Source organism: Hemicordylus capensis, chromosome 2 (genome assembly GCF_027244095.1).
Source record: "Hemicordylus capensis ecotype Gifberg chromosome 2, rHemCap1.1.pri, whole genome shotgun sequence".
NCBI lineage: Eukaryota > Metazoa > Chordata > Lepidosauria > Squamata > Cordylidae > Hemicordylus > Hemicordylus capensis.
In genome coordinates, this window is record NC_069658.1 from 273,981,888 (window position 1) to 273,995,487 (window position 13,600).

General features: G+C 43.8%; 1 long non-coding RNA gene across 1 annotated transcript; it reads left to right on the forward strand.

Annotated features, from left to right (window-relative positions):
* The first annotated feature begins 5,705 nt into the window (after nt 1-5,705).
* On the forward strand, nt 5,706-13,353 carry LOC128345594 (uncharacterized). Its single transcript, XR_008316532.1, has 2 exons — nt 5,706-5,859; nt 12,441-13,353. It is a non-coding gene; the product is annotated as an uncharacterized LOC128345594 (long non-coding RNA).
* The last annotated feature ends 247 nt before the right edge of the window (nt 13,354-13,600 follow it).

Consider the following 13,600-nt stretch of genomic DNA (forward strand, 5'->3'; position numbering starts at 1 on the left):
CCCCAGGAACATCATACTAATTTTGAATTGCCAACTTTGGATGTAGCCAAGTACCCTAACCACTTTCTTAATACTCTGACACAAAATGCTCACAAACTGGACTCCCATTTTCTTCTGGGCGGGGGCGGGGGAGAGTGCCCAAATGGCTAGGAATTATACTATCTGATAAATATATGTTATTCAGCAAGAAACAATGAATTCACAAGAAACATTCTTGACAATGTGAATGTTTTCTCAGCTGTAAGAACTTCTTCCTTCCAGCTCTTGCCATGACCACTATAGTAGCTGGATTGTTCCTCCTTTACAGAAACAACTATGCGGCAGCAGTGGTGGCAGGCTTGCGGGGGTGGGTGGGGGGCAATAAGACTGAAAAAAAACTGTAAAGAGAGCTTGTATAATAGTCTCTAATTGCCAGATGTGCAGGTATGCAGTTACACTCTACACATAACTATAGTCATTTCTTAATTATGATAGATCTTATGTGGGACAATAACATTGCATTTAGTAATTCTAGAGCACTATTAGACAGAGGCTTTTACCTGGCAATTTGTTCCAAAATATATCTATAAAATAGGATGGAAGAAAGGCTAGGAAGCATTATATTAGCATGCAAAATTTACTGCTGAGCAAGTCCATTCTAAAAGGTTTACAGTGCACATTCATATAACGTATACAATATAATAGACTTCTGCAGTGTGCTTTGGAAGGCACACTTTGTCCTCAAAGACTGTATGGAGGCTGCAGCTAGTGGAGCAAGTGAAAACCCACCTCCTAACATGAAAGGCAACAGGAAGTACAGCAGCATTAGTCCGGGGTTAGCACTGGCTTCCAGCAGCTTTTCCTAGCTAAATACAACATGCTGACTTGGACCATCAAAGCCCTTACTGACAATGACATTTAACTCATAAGCAGCCTCTTTCCCTGTGTTTTATTGCAATTTCAATGATTTTTCAAAAGCATTTTTCTATCTTATCTATACAACAAAAATAGATAGGTGTTCTGGGTGGATGCACACCCCAATGTAGAACTCCTTTTCCCTGGTGAATCTTCAAAGCCTTAACCTGGACGTTGTTCAGAAATTTTAATTTCCTTGTTCAAGTAGTTTAAGCCTAGAAACAGCAGGAAGGAGTGCTAGGTAGAAGTGTATATTTTAATATTTCAAAAATCTAAGTTGATAAAGGTGATCCAGCTGACATAGTATATCTGGACTTTCAAAAGGCTTTAGACAAATTTGCTCATCAAATACTCTTGAGGAAACTTAGCAGTCATGGGATAAGGGGACAGGTTCATGTGTGGATTGGTAACTGGTTGAAGGACAGGAAATAGGGTAGGGATAAATGGACAGTTCTCTACATTCATGAGGACAAGTTTATCAATGGCTACTAGTCTGAGGGCTATAGGCCCTCTTGGCTCAGAGGCAAGATGCCTCTAAACACCAATTGCAGGGGAGCAACAGGAGGAGCGAGGGCATGTCCTCAGCTCTTGCCTGTGGGCTTCTCAGAGGCATCTGGTGGGCCACTATGTGAAACAGGATGCTGGATTAGATGGGCCTTAGGCCTGATCCAGCAGAGCTTGTCTAATGTTCAAAATGTTATCATTAAATTTCACTTGTATTGCAATTTATCTGTCTTGAGAAACAGTGCAACAAGAATGAATAGGTTGAAAATCTAAATAAAGGACTGATCCATCCAACAATCACCTTTGGGTATGAGCAATGATAGGGATGGATAACAAGTAGATCAGAATCTTCTGGTAGATTACGAGATGTCTGGTTCTCATGATCTCATATTCTCTCATGACCCTCATGTTCGCCTCTGGGTAGGAGGAGTGTCCAGCCAGACTCCAAGCTCTGTGTTCGCACCCATGAAATGGTCATGTGTCAGCAAAAATTAAGATAGGAGGATTGGGAAATTATTGCGTGCTAGCTGCAATCTGGGTAGGATAGAGCAATACATGCCTTCCTTCTACCCTCATTACAGTGCTGGCTATACAATGTGGACTGGCCCCTGCTCTCCCATCCAGATTCTAGCTGGCACACAATCACTTCCCCTTCTACCATGATTTTTGCTGACTCCCAGCCATTTTTTGGGAGTGCTCATGGGGTTTGGAGCTTGGCTGGATGCTCCTCCTTCCCAGCTATCAGTCATGAGGACCAGCTCTATGATATGCAGTGGAATGACAAGGGCTTCTGGCATGGAATAATTTAACAAGAGCAAAAACAAACATGTACTGTACTTTTAAATTTTTAAATTAGAATTCTTTTTAGAATTCCTGATCTGAAATAATGTAGATATAGAATTGTACTTCTATATGCAAGTCGTGGCAGTGTATGGCTTGTGGGAAAGAAAAGGAAACAACAACTTTATTTCTTGACTGCCCCATAACAAATTGTTCTCTGGGCAACTCATAGTAGTTCTGGCCATCCTCTAAATGTACAGCATGCACCTACACCTCTTTCAACTTGCCCATCATTTGACTGGGTGGCTTAAACTAAGTTTTCCTGCCTTTGGGAGGTTTTAAACTAGTGAAATCCTATAGAAATTGCCCTGTCTCCCCCAATCAAGTGTGATAACTCTGTTCCCAAGAAGAAGACTTTTTACTTCTCCCCACCATTCCCCCCCCCGGTACCTGTAATGCCCCCACCCACCAGTTTCCAAACTGTAGTAGACAAATCTTGGAATGACTTCTAAGCTCAGTTTCTGCTCACACACTGTTCTGTGAATTTATTTTATTTTAAAAGATTTTTTACCCCACCTCTCTTGCCAAACAGCAGCCCAAGGTGGCTGACATTAAAAAATAATTTTAGAAGACTTCATAATAAATAGGCAGCTACATTAAAACTTCATGCCACCACTAAAGCATATCACACACCTGCCCAACCACCAGCCCAACCACCATCCAAAGGCACAATAGAAAAGGTAGGTTTTAATACAATTCCAGAATTAGTAAACGATTAGGAACCAAATGGGTTCCCCTGGATGGAAACATTTCCAGAATCCCCGAAGACTACTCAGATACTGTCTGCAGGCTTGAATGCTTTCCATAATCAAGTAGCTCTTTCAATGCCAAAAGAAAATGTAATATACCAATACTAAATAAGTGTCACTAAATGTTGCACTGAATGAAGGATTGTAGACAATAAAAAAGAAGAATTTTACTCCACTACATTTTATCTTCCTTTATGTATCAAACAACTTGCTTTTATGGAGAATTTTTATATCTCCATCAGGCCCTTTATAAGAAAAGACAATATCATCTCTCTGGCTGATGTTCAGAGAAAATCTGTACTGGTGCTGCGAGAGAGCAGCCTAGCAGCACTTCCCAAACAACTGTACCGGTGCACCAGGAAAGGGACATGTTTTGATGCCCTCCCCTTCCCCAGGAAGCCCTCTGTGCCATCTGAAAATATGTCCTTCAGCTCTGCACAATCCTCAGTCACATATTTTTGGGTGGCACGTCGAGTCCTGGGGAAGGGGAGAGTGTTAAACACTGCTGCTGCACGAGCGCAGTTTAAAAGTTCTGTTAAGCTGCTCTTTCTTTGCACTTGCACTCCCTTGCTCGGAACGTCAGGTTCTATTTGGTTGTGAAGATGTTATAATGACAGCAGTACCTCGTTACCTGGCATCCATGGTTTCCTGAATCTGTGGCCGGAGAACTGATACCCGACCTCGGCATACGTGGAAAAAAGGTTTTAAAAGTGTTCAATCCATGTATCTGGGGGTCAGGGGTGGCCGGAAATTTATTTTGTTTTATTTATTTGATTTATACTAGCTGACCTAGCACAGAGCATCTGTGCCCCTAGTTCTTCCTATCTCTCTTCCCCCATCTTCATTTCTTTATCCCCGCTTCAACCCCATTTCTTTCTCTCCCTTGCCACCCGTTCTCCCTCAGTGGCCAGGCTGCTTCTCCTCAGCTGGCCACCTGCCGGCCCGGTGATGGCCACTTCCCCTGTGCAGCCGCCTGCTGGCTTGGCAGCCACCGTTTCCCCTGCATGGCCGCCTGGTGGCCGCCACCTCCCCTGCATGGCTGGCTTGCCGGCCAAGTGGCCAGCCACCGCTTCCCTTCTGTGGCCAGCCTGGCACACTGCTTCTCCTTCCGTCCCTGTCACTAATCTGCAGCTCGCTCGCAAACTCTTGCGAGAGCTGCCATGCATGGGATTAGCGACGGGTACGTTTAAGAGATTTAAATATTATATAGATACTTCCTGATTCCAAAGGCTCTAGGTGGTTCACAAAAATAAACACAACAAAAACAAAATTAGACAAACTGTTAAAACTTTCAAAGATGACTGAAAGCCTGGATTTTTTTTTTTTAGTGTTTTAAGGGCTCTTTTGAAGGCTGGTACAGATGTTAAACCATGATCATCTGTAGGGAGAGCGTTCCATGGTCTAGGAGCAACTACAGAGAAGGCCCACTACCTAATCACCACCAGCGGCATCCCGAGATGGACCGTTCTCGATTATCTTTAAGTGGCGATCACACAGAAGAATATGCTCTCCCAGGTAACCCAGTCCTAAACCGTTTAGGGCTTTAAAGGTAATTGTATTTTGCCTGGAAACTGTTGGCAGACAATGCCATTGTTTTAAGACAGGCATAATATGGTCTCTCCAAGGAACCCCAGAGACTAATCTAGCCGCTGCATTTTGGACCAACTGAAGTTTCCAAACTACATACAAAGGCAGCCCCACACAGAGCACACTGCAGTAGTCAAGCCTAGAGGTTACCAGAGAGTGCACCACAGTTCTGGGATCATTATCTTCAAGGAGTGGACACAGCTATTGTATCAATCAAAGTTGATATAAAGCACTCCTGGCCATAGCCTCAACCTGAGATACAAGAGTGAGGCTTGGGTCCAGAAACACTCCCATGCTATGCACCTGATCTTTAGTGGGAGTACAACCCCATCCGGAACAAGAAGATTCAGTTCTCTCACAGGGATTCTGGTAAGGGAGATATTATTCCAATGGATCACAGCCACTCCACCCACCACTGCCCTCTTCCCCAAACCTACTCCACCACATACCAAGTAGGGAGGAGCTGAGCCCATACCGGGCCACTAGCCTCTCCCAACCAGGTCTCAGTTATACAAGCCAAGTTGGCTCCCTCATCCATAATCAACTCATGAGTGATTTTGGTCTCATTTTTGAACTCACCTGGCATTGCAGAGGAGCAAGGTCAGGTTCTGAGGATGGTTGGAACTACTCATTGAAGCCTGAGAGCTGTCAGGACAGCTGGAAGGGGAAGCAGCAGCTATTAAATTTCTAGTCTACCTTCCCCTGTAATGGCCTGCTAACTTGCCAACACCAAATCTTCTATTCCCCACCAAAACTGTAATAGCCATGCCAGAACCCACAGAAGCACCCCCTACTCTCCCACCTGTACCAGAGCCCTGACACTTAGCTGTAAGTAGTCAGGCAATAACAGAAAACCTGACACTGTAGGAAGCAGTCCAAAACACTAAATTGGCACCAGCCCTCAGTCCCACCCACAAAGGCTGCCACCAAAGGACAGCCCCCTTTGGCAGCTGCCTGGAGACAGCCTGCACTGGTGACTGCAGCCCCAGTGCTGCCCACCCTAATAAGGGCCAAAAGCCCAACCGGGATGGCTCTCACCCACACCAATCAGGCAGCCCAGCCCAGGTGCTAGATATCATCACAATTAGAGTGAGCTAAGCCCCAGATAGCAAGCAGGCTCTAAAAGGGAAAGTTATTTCCAGCCGGCATTTTGAGAACAGGAGCCATTCTGTGGCTCTTTCAGTTTTAAAAAATCATCCCCCCACCATTAAAACTGCAGAATAATGGCAAAAAAAATTGGACTTCTGGGGAACATTACTGGATTGCTAGAGGCCCATGGAGTAAGGTAGGGCACTTTTACCTGGTTGTGTTTTTTTGGTTTTTTTTTTTTTTTTGCCATTTTCTGGAAATTTTTTGGAGCTCAAAGAACCTAATCCCCGCAATCGCATTGGTTTGTGGTTTCACTATCTGAGGTGATAGCAGAGAACGGAATCCCTGCAAACACTGAGGTCCACCTGTAGTAGGAAATGAGGTTGACAAGAAAGTTCTAGTGAAGCAGAAGAGATCAGAGACAGTAGATGATTACTGCATTTTGGCTTGTGAGGGTTTTCTGTTGATATTCTTGTACACTTCTGTAAGTTTTTTTGTGATGGATACACTCTGAATATCTCAACCAGGCAACAGGTAAGTCTGCCAATAAAGAGATAAAGTGCTCACCACATTACCTAAGTCTACATGGAAAGCTCTGCATCTGCCTATTTCTAGTTCTCCCAGCCATCTGACTAACACACGATCAGTGCTTTCAGATGTCTGAATCAACTGCCATAGCTTGAGCAGGGCAGTACCCTGTTAAATGACCACATTGTATTCATCTTCTCCCTTACCTCACCATGTTCTCCAGCTCCCCTAACTTGAATACAAAATCGGCCATTCTGTATTTAGAAGCACCAAGGTATTTCTAAACAAGCTTCCTCCTTCTAACCTTTAAATTTTTTATTGTATTAGTTGCTAGGGAACTGAAGAAGATTTATAGTCCTCTATTGTTAATCTGAAAAGGCAGTATTTGCTTTGGCTGTAAAATAAGCTTTTGGAAAAGGATGACACGCCGATGCACTATAAAACCTTCTAGCTAGTTCCATTACACGGGGATAAAAGGACCTCAAACCCAATTTGGAACAAATAAAGAAGCAAAGTGTACCCCAAACTCAAGCACAATCAGAATAGAAACATTTGCAAGATCCTTTGAGTTCAACTTGCATTAAAAGCAGGTATTCAGCGCCCTCTGGTGTCACTTTAGACAATTGTTTGTTTACACAATAGTACTCCCAAGATAGGCTCTTCACTGTCTCAGTTCTTTCTCCTTTACTGATCCCTTAACCGCCTCCATCAACACCAAGCCTTCATTTTACAGCTGTATATGCAAAGCTTGAATGTCAAAAGGATTATGAATTCACTTGCTAAATAAACCAGATGTTCTAATAACTTCCACTAGATATGTCAGAGGTGAAAAAATGCAATAACTTTTATCAATGTTATTCATGATACAAGTAACATCTAATGCTGGACAGACACTCTAGCTTTACTTGATTTCTACTCACCCCCCCCTTTATTTATTTATATTTATATAACACCTGATATGTGCATCTCTAGGCAGTGTACACAATTTAAAACAACAAATATAAAACAGAGTAAACACAATTAAAACAATTTCACAGCACAAAAACAATTAAACTAAACTAATTTAATTTCAGTTGAAAGCCTGAAAAAATGGGTGTTTCTTGCGGGTCTTTCTAAAAGCAATCAGAGATGGAGATACTCTCTCTCTCTCTCTTTTTTGACAGGGAATATATTCCAAAGCCCTGGGGCAGCCACAGAGAAGGCCCAGTCCTGAGTCGCCACCAAACAAGCTTGTAGCAATCATAACCGGACTTCCCCAGATGATCTTAATAAGTGGCTGGATTCATGGCAAAGGCATGAACTTTATGCCTTGATATCTACTAAAGATTTTCAGTCTGTCTTTAAAAGTATTTAAACATACTGGCTAATATTCAGACAAAGAAGCACCAAAGCAGGAAGGGTGCAGCCTAACAGCATTTCCCAACTAAATGAACTGGGGAAGTAGCAATTTTATAATGCCCTCTCCTTTTCCAGGAAGCCTTCTGAGCCACCTGAGAATAGATCTCCGAGGGTTGAGCAGCCCCCGAGAATATATTTCCTGGTGGCACAGGTCTTTCTGGAGAAGAGGAGGTTGTAACAAACTGCCCCTTCCCTGGTGCGGTTAGAAGTGCTGTCAGTCTGCTCCTTTCACTGCACTGGTGTTTCATTGCTCTGAATGTCAACCATGGTGAAGAGCCTATCTTGACTGTGCAGAATGTCCAGTGATGGCGAAGAACCCAGGAAGTGTAGGGGTTGTCATAGCAATGGGAGCTGAATGTGACTGGCGGCATCAGTAAGCTCTCTACAGTTCACTGGAGGTGGGGGCTTCTGGATATTAGCTACGCTTCAGACGTTATGTTTATTAGGTATACTTCAGCTTATGTACTTTGGAAGTTTTACATGTACACCTCAAAATGTGAAGTGTGAATGTAACAAACCTGTTCGCAAACACATGTATTGTTCAGGGCCCCACCCCTTGTTCATAATTAATTTATGAAGTTCTCTGCCACAAAATGTAGTGATGGCCACTGCTTCAGATGCCTCTTAAAGGGGATTAGGCAAATTAATGGAAGGCAGGTCTATCAACTGTTGCTGTTAGTCTTGATGGTTATATAGAGCCTCCAGATTCACCACTGAATACCAGTTGTGGGGGAGCAAGAGCAGGAGTGACTGAAGTGCTTCTTGGCTTCTGGTTGGCCATTGCAGGAAACAAGATGCTGGACTTGATGGACCTTTGGTCTAGCACTGATGCAGCAAAGGCTCTTCTTATGTTCAGACTAGTTCTTTGTTGCTCCCGAGAGCAAGACTAGAGTCAGTGGGTTGAAATGATGAGGGATAAAATTAAGTCTAGACATTAGGAAGAATTTTTCTAGTGGTAAGAACTGTCCAACAGTAGAACAGTCTGCCTCATGCAATGGTGGGCTCCTCTTTGCTGGGGGCTCTTGACAGAGGCTGGATGGCCATTTGTGAAGGATATTGTAGCAGATTCCAGCCCTGAGCGGACGTAGGTTCTGCTATCACACCTCCAAGGACCCTCCCAACTCTAATATCCAATTGTTTTATGCTTTTATGCCCATGGCAATGCCTCAGAAATCAATAGCATAGTGCAGAGGAGTCCTGCACGCCTCACTTCTCCATCTATCACTGTTGCTGCAGTCAAGAGTCTGGTCCAGGTCCCAGCTGCCTTCTCCACGTGGTCTTGTTCAAGGCTAAGTGGGGTGGAGAAGTGGCAGAAATGAGACAGTTCTTCAGGGTAGAATAGGATTTGAGTGTGGGGCCTAATGACAAGGAGTGGGGCATGCTGAGAGATGAAGGGGAAAGGATGTGAATCAAGAAAGGGAGAGGGGAAGAACTTGAGGCCTCCTGCCTGTGTCATATACATTTAATTAGTCATAGCTAAGAAAGCCAGTTTAGAACATATGTCCTTTGGTCACACCCTTTTTTTTAATTAAAAAAAAGGTGAGTGTCACCTCTCTCTAGGCAGTCCTATGTTAAAAAAAACATGAGGGAGAGCAATTCATCTTTGTATACAAACTGGGTGCAGAATGTCTCTGTTCCTTGCAGTCTCTGCCAGCTGTTACGCTGCTACTGAAGGACAGGCTGTGTGCTTTGCTTCAGGGAGAAGGCTGTCCAACATGGCTGGCTGAATTGACAAGTACTTTTGCTAATCAATAATAAATAAGCAATAGCTATTCTTGCACATTTTCACTTGGGAATCCATGAGTGGTGTCTGATCTAGAAAGTGTATTACTCACAGCAGTCAGCATGGATCAGCTGTTTGCTGTCAGTGCTGCTGAGCACTAATCAGCTGCTTTTCACTGAAGCACCACTTGAGTGTCAGGCATTAACTGCTTGTAGCTGATCAACCTGTTGCATAGAAATGAGCTGTTGCTTGTTACAAAATAGCAGCTGTTTAATAAAGTGACCATATATAATAGAAGGTAGGTCTCTTGCATTTTAAAATAGTATAGAAGAGGAAATTTCAGCAGGTGTACTTTATCATGGCAGGGAAGAGAAAAGCGACACCTCGCCAATTCTGTTTTCTATGGGACTATTAAACATATAGAAACCCTGTTCTGCTTTGCTAGTAAAGTAAAGTGTGCCATCAAGTCGATTTTGACTCCTGGCGCCCAAAGAGCCCTGTGGTTTGCTTTTGGTAGAATAAAGGAAGGCTTTACCATTACCTCCTCCCACGCAGTATGAGATGATGCCTTTCAACATCTTTCTATATTGCTACGGCCTGATATAGTACCAGCAGGGATTCAAACCGGCAACCTTTTGCTTGTTAGTCAAGCATTTCCTCACTGCAGCACTTAAGGTAACTCCTGCTTTGCTACAGATGAGCAAAAAAGCGACAGACATAGATGTACATTGGGGGAAAATACCTTTTCTTTTTGTAAAGTGTGGAATTGCAAAAAACGTGGCTTTTAAAAATTATTATTGTACAGATTGGAACAACTGCCGGAGCAAAGGGAGTTAGCAATTGCTAACTTCTATCAAAGACTTTACACACACAGAGAATTTGCCAATTAATCCCCTTGAAGCCAGCCATCATTGTCTTACTTATGATAATTTCTTCAGTGCAGTAGGAGATGTCAACAGAGAACAGTGTCAAAAAGGAAGGTCAGCAGAAGCCAGTGAAGGTGGATTACTATGGGACATTGTAATAAAGAACTGATTAATTGAATTGTTCATGTGAAGGATAGTTAAGGATAGGAAATGGATGATGAGAATGATCAACATATGAATGGAGTCAAGTAATCACTTTTATGTAGGGGAGAACACATTCATATAACCTAACACAAGCTTTTCAGGCATGGATTAAACTTCAGAGACAGAGCTGCTTTGTCTCCATCAGCAATTAATATGCTTATAACACCATTTTCAAATGTTTAAATCATTTGCATTCCATGCAATTAATTTATAATCATTTTGGCTTTCACCAGGGTTGCATTAACCCTCCGCTGATGCACATTATAGAGTTGGGAGAGGGATGGTCAGGTCTCCTCCTTCACACATGTGGTGTAAAAAACAATCTGGAGTAACTAGATTAATTCCTTGAATGTCCTCTGAATGCCTAGAAAAATAATCCAGATTGCATCTGGATTGGGGCCTTTGCCTTTGGTGTGTGGCAATGTTATTAGCACTACAAGCCAAGTCAGATTTCTTTTGTTGGTTAAGCTGGATGCCCAAAGAAGAGGCCATGCAGGATAGGTAATCCAATAAATCTTGTATTCCTCTGAGGGAGGATGCCGGTTTGTATTCCACGAATTGGTCAGTGGAGGAAGAACCCAGGAACGCACCCTCAGATTGAGGGGAGAGGGATCCCGTGGCAACCTCCCCCTGAGGTACTTCTTCTTCATTTCTCGAGTCTTGATCCACTAGTTCAGGGGTTGGGGGTGGGGATGTAGGTTGATTTGTAGGTAACGTGGATGCCTCTGGTTCAGCAGGCAGTGTCTGGGTGGCGGAAGGCTGAGACAGGCATTTTTGAGATTGAGGTTTGTATGTAGATGGAGGATGGGTTCGAGCTCTCGGATTTGGGTGATCCCAGGGTGATCGGGATCAAGGGCGATAGTTCAGGAATAAGGCTTGAAGTGATCATCATAAGGGCATTCATATTCTCTGTGAGACGGTTCCCTGGGATAGAACACCGAGAGGTAGCGGTCAGAAGACTGGTAAGGGTCTGTTGAGAAGTCAGCTTCAGACCCATAAGGCTGATAGTAGGGATCATGGCTTTGGAATCTGGCTCGGGATCAAGAGTGATCGTAATCCCACTGGAGGTGTTCCTGGTATCGAGAATAGGAGGGTTGTCTATCTTGGCGGTCAGAGGCGATCAAAGTCTGTGTTTAGGCGGAGGCAATCGAGCGCTTGTGGTCCAGATCAGAGGCACCATAGTCTTGAAAGGAAGCCTGGTTGTGGTCTTCCTGTGCTGTGTGTTCACAGGTCTTCCTCGAACTCGTTGGGTTTGCAGATGGGATCAGTGTCCTCCAGTACTGACAGTATTGAGTTTGGGGATTCCTGGCCTGAGTGGGTGGTAACAACCGAGGTCGGAGATGGTTGTGCAGCCTTCGAATCTGAGGGATTGGTAGACTTTTTCTTCTTTTGGGGGGCTTCATTTCTTCTGGTTTCAGGGCTGAGTGGAGGTAGACTCTGATACTATAGGCTGCGGGGGCCACTTTTTCTTTTTTAGAGGGTTGGGCGAGTAGAGTTTGAGTCACCTGTTTGGTCATCGAATCAAAAGGAGCCATAGGCTCTGGGGTCGGCCTTGGGAACGTGTTCTGTCCTGATTGATTAGCTGATGCTGGCATTGAAGGTGCTGGTGTGGAGGGGATGGAGAGTTTGACTGTGGAGGATTGCATAGTCTTGGACAATATGGCTTTCAAAGAGATTAGGGCCTGTTCCCGCAGTCACGACAGAAGTCTGGAAGCCCTGTTTTTGTGGGCTTGTTTGGTAAAATTCAGGCAGTGGCCACAAGTTTCTGTCATGTGTGATTCTCCCAGGCAGAATAAACAGTGGCTGTGGCTGTTTGTAGATGATAGTTTGGTGGCACAGTGAGTACACTTTTTAAAGGTTCCCTTTGGGGCCATACGCGGGATAATTCCCTGAAATGAGGGGGTGAGGTGGGAAGGGGAAACCAGGGAAAAATGAAAATGCAAACAGATAGATGTATTTAGACAGGACAGTAAGAAGTGGGGAAAAAGGAGAGCAAGGATATAACAAAATAAAAGAGGAACTTAACTGAATTCTCAATTGTTTGTTTGGTTTTTACAGAAGTTTGGAGCTATTGAAGAGGTGTTGTCTTGTCTGTGGATGAAGAAAGACTGAGAGATAGGAGCCTTGCACAAGCACATAGAGGGACAGGGGAGGGGCTCCTGCCTGAACTCAAAGAAACTTGGAACGTTCCGAATTGGTCTCTGTGCACGCGCAAAGCCCAAGGGTGTAAGGCACAGAAGACCACACAGAAGAACAATGAGATGTTCTGGGACACCCATTTCCCTATGGGATTATCCTTGAAGCTAATAAGCATTTCCAGTTTTGGCTTTGCCATGTTGCAGTTCAACCAGGGTGTCAAACCATTACCTTTTTAAAAAAATTCAATTTCAATTCAGACTCAGCTGCAACTGAAGTTGTCCTTGTTTGGTCAAGATTTGTGTTCACACCTACTCATTTGAACCGCTCCAACTTTAATACTTCTCTCTTCTCTTCCCATTTTTGTAACCTTTTATTCCCTGTTTTCTTGCCCAGTTTTGTGTTTACAGATTAATCCAGATTTCTGTTCCCCTACTGACATGTATAGACCATTTAATAGACACCAAATATGTCCAATTATATCCATCCCATCTGTGTTGTAACTGTCTGTTGACCAAACCCCTGTCATAAAATGGAAGCAGCAAGCAGGCCTCCAGTGCAATCCCTGCTTAATGCTTCGCAGACCCAGCCCTTAAAGAGGACAGAGGACAGGAACTTGTACAAACCCAAAATATATGAATCCTTCCTAATATTGGTTTTATTTATGTGCTCAGTCTGATTCTGGTGGAGCTGTTGTGTTGTTCAATTGAACCTTTATTCTGAACCAGTAACCTGTTTGTTTGTTTGTGTGCTTTTTGCATTTTAAAATTTTTATTGGTTTTTACATTCAAATTAATTTGTTTATTTAATAAAGTAATCTGATTTTTTTAAAAAATTCTCTTCAGGCCCAGGTTCAACAGACACTGCCAGATAATGAGAACATTCCTGCGACTGCTGGAAAGTGGGCGAAGGGAGCCCAGCCCGCTTTCTAGCAGTTGTGAGAACCACTGGTGGCTAGCCTGCTTAATTCCCCCTCCTCTAAAACAAGGCTAGAGGAGCGAGTGCAGGGCATCCTGGGACTTCTGGGGGCCAGGTGGCCCCCAATCCCCACCGCCCCTACTGGCTCCATAACAGAGCCGGTA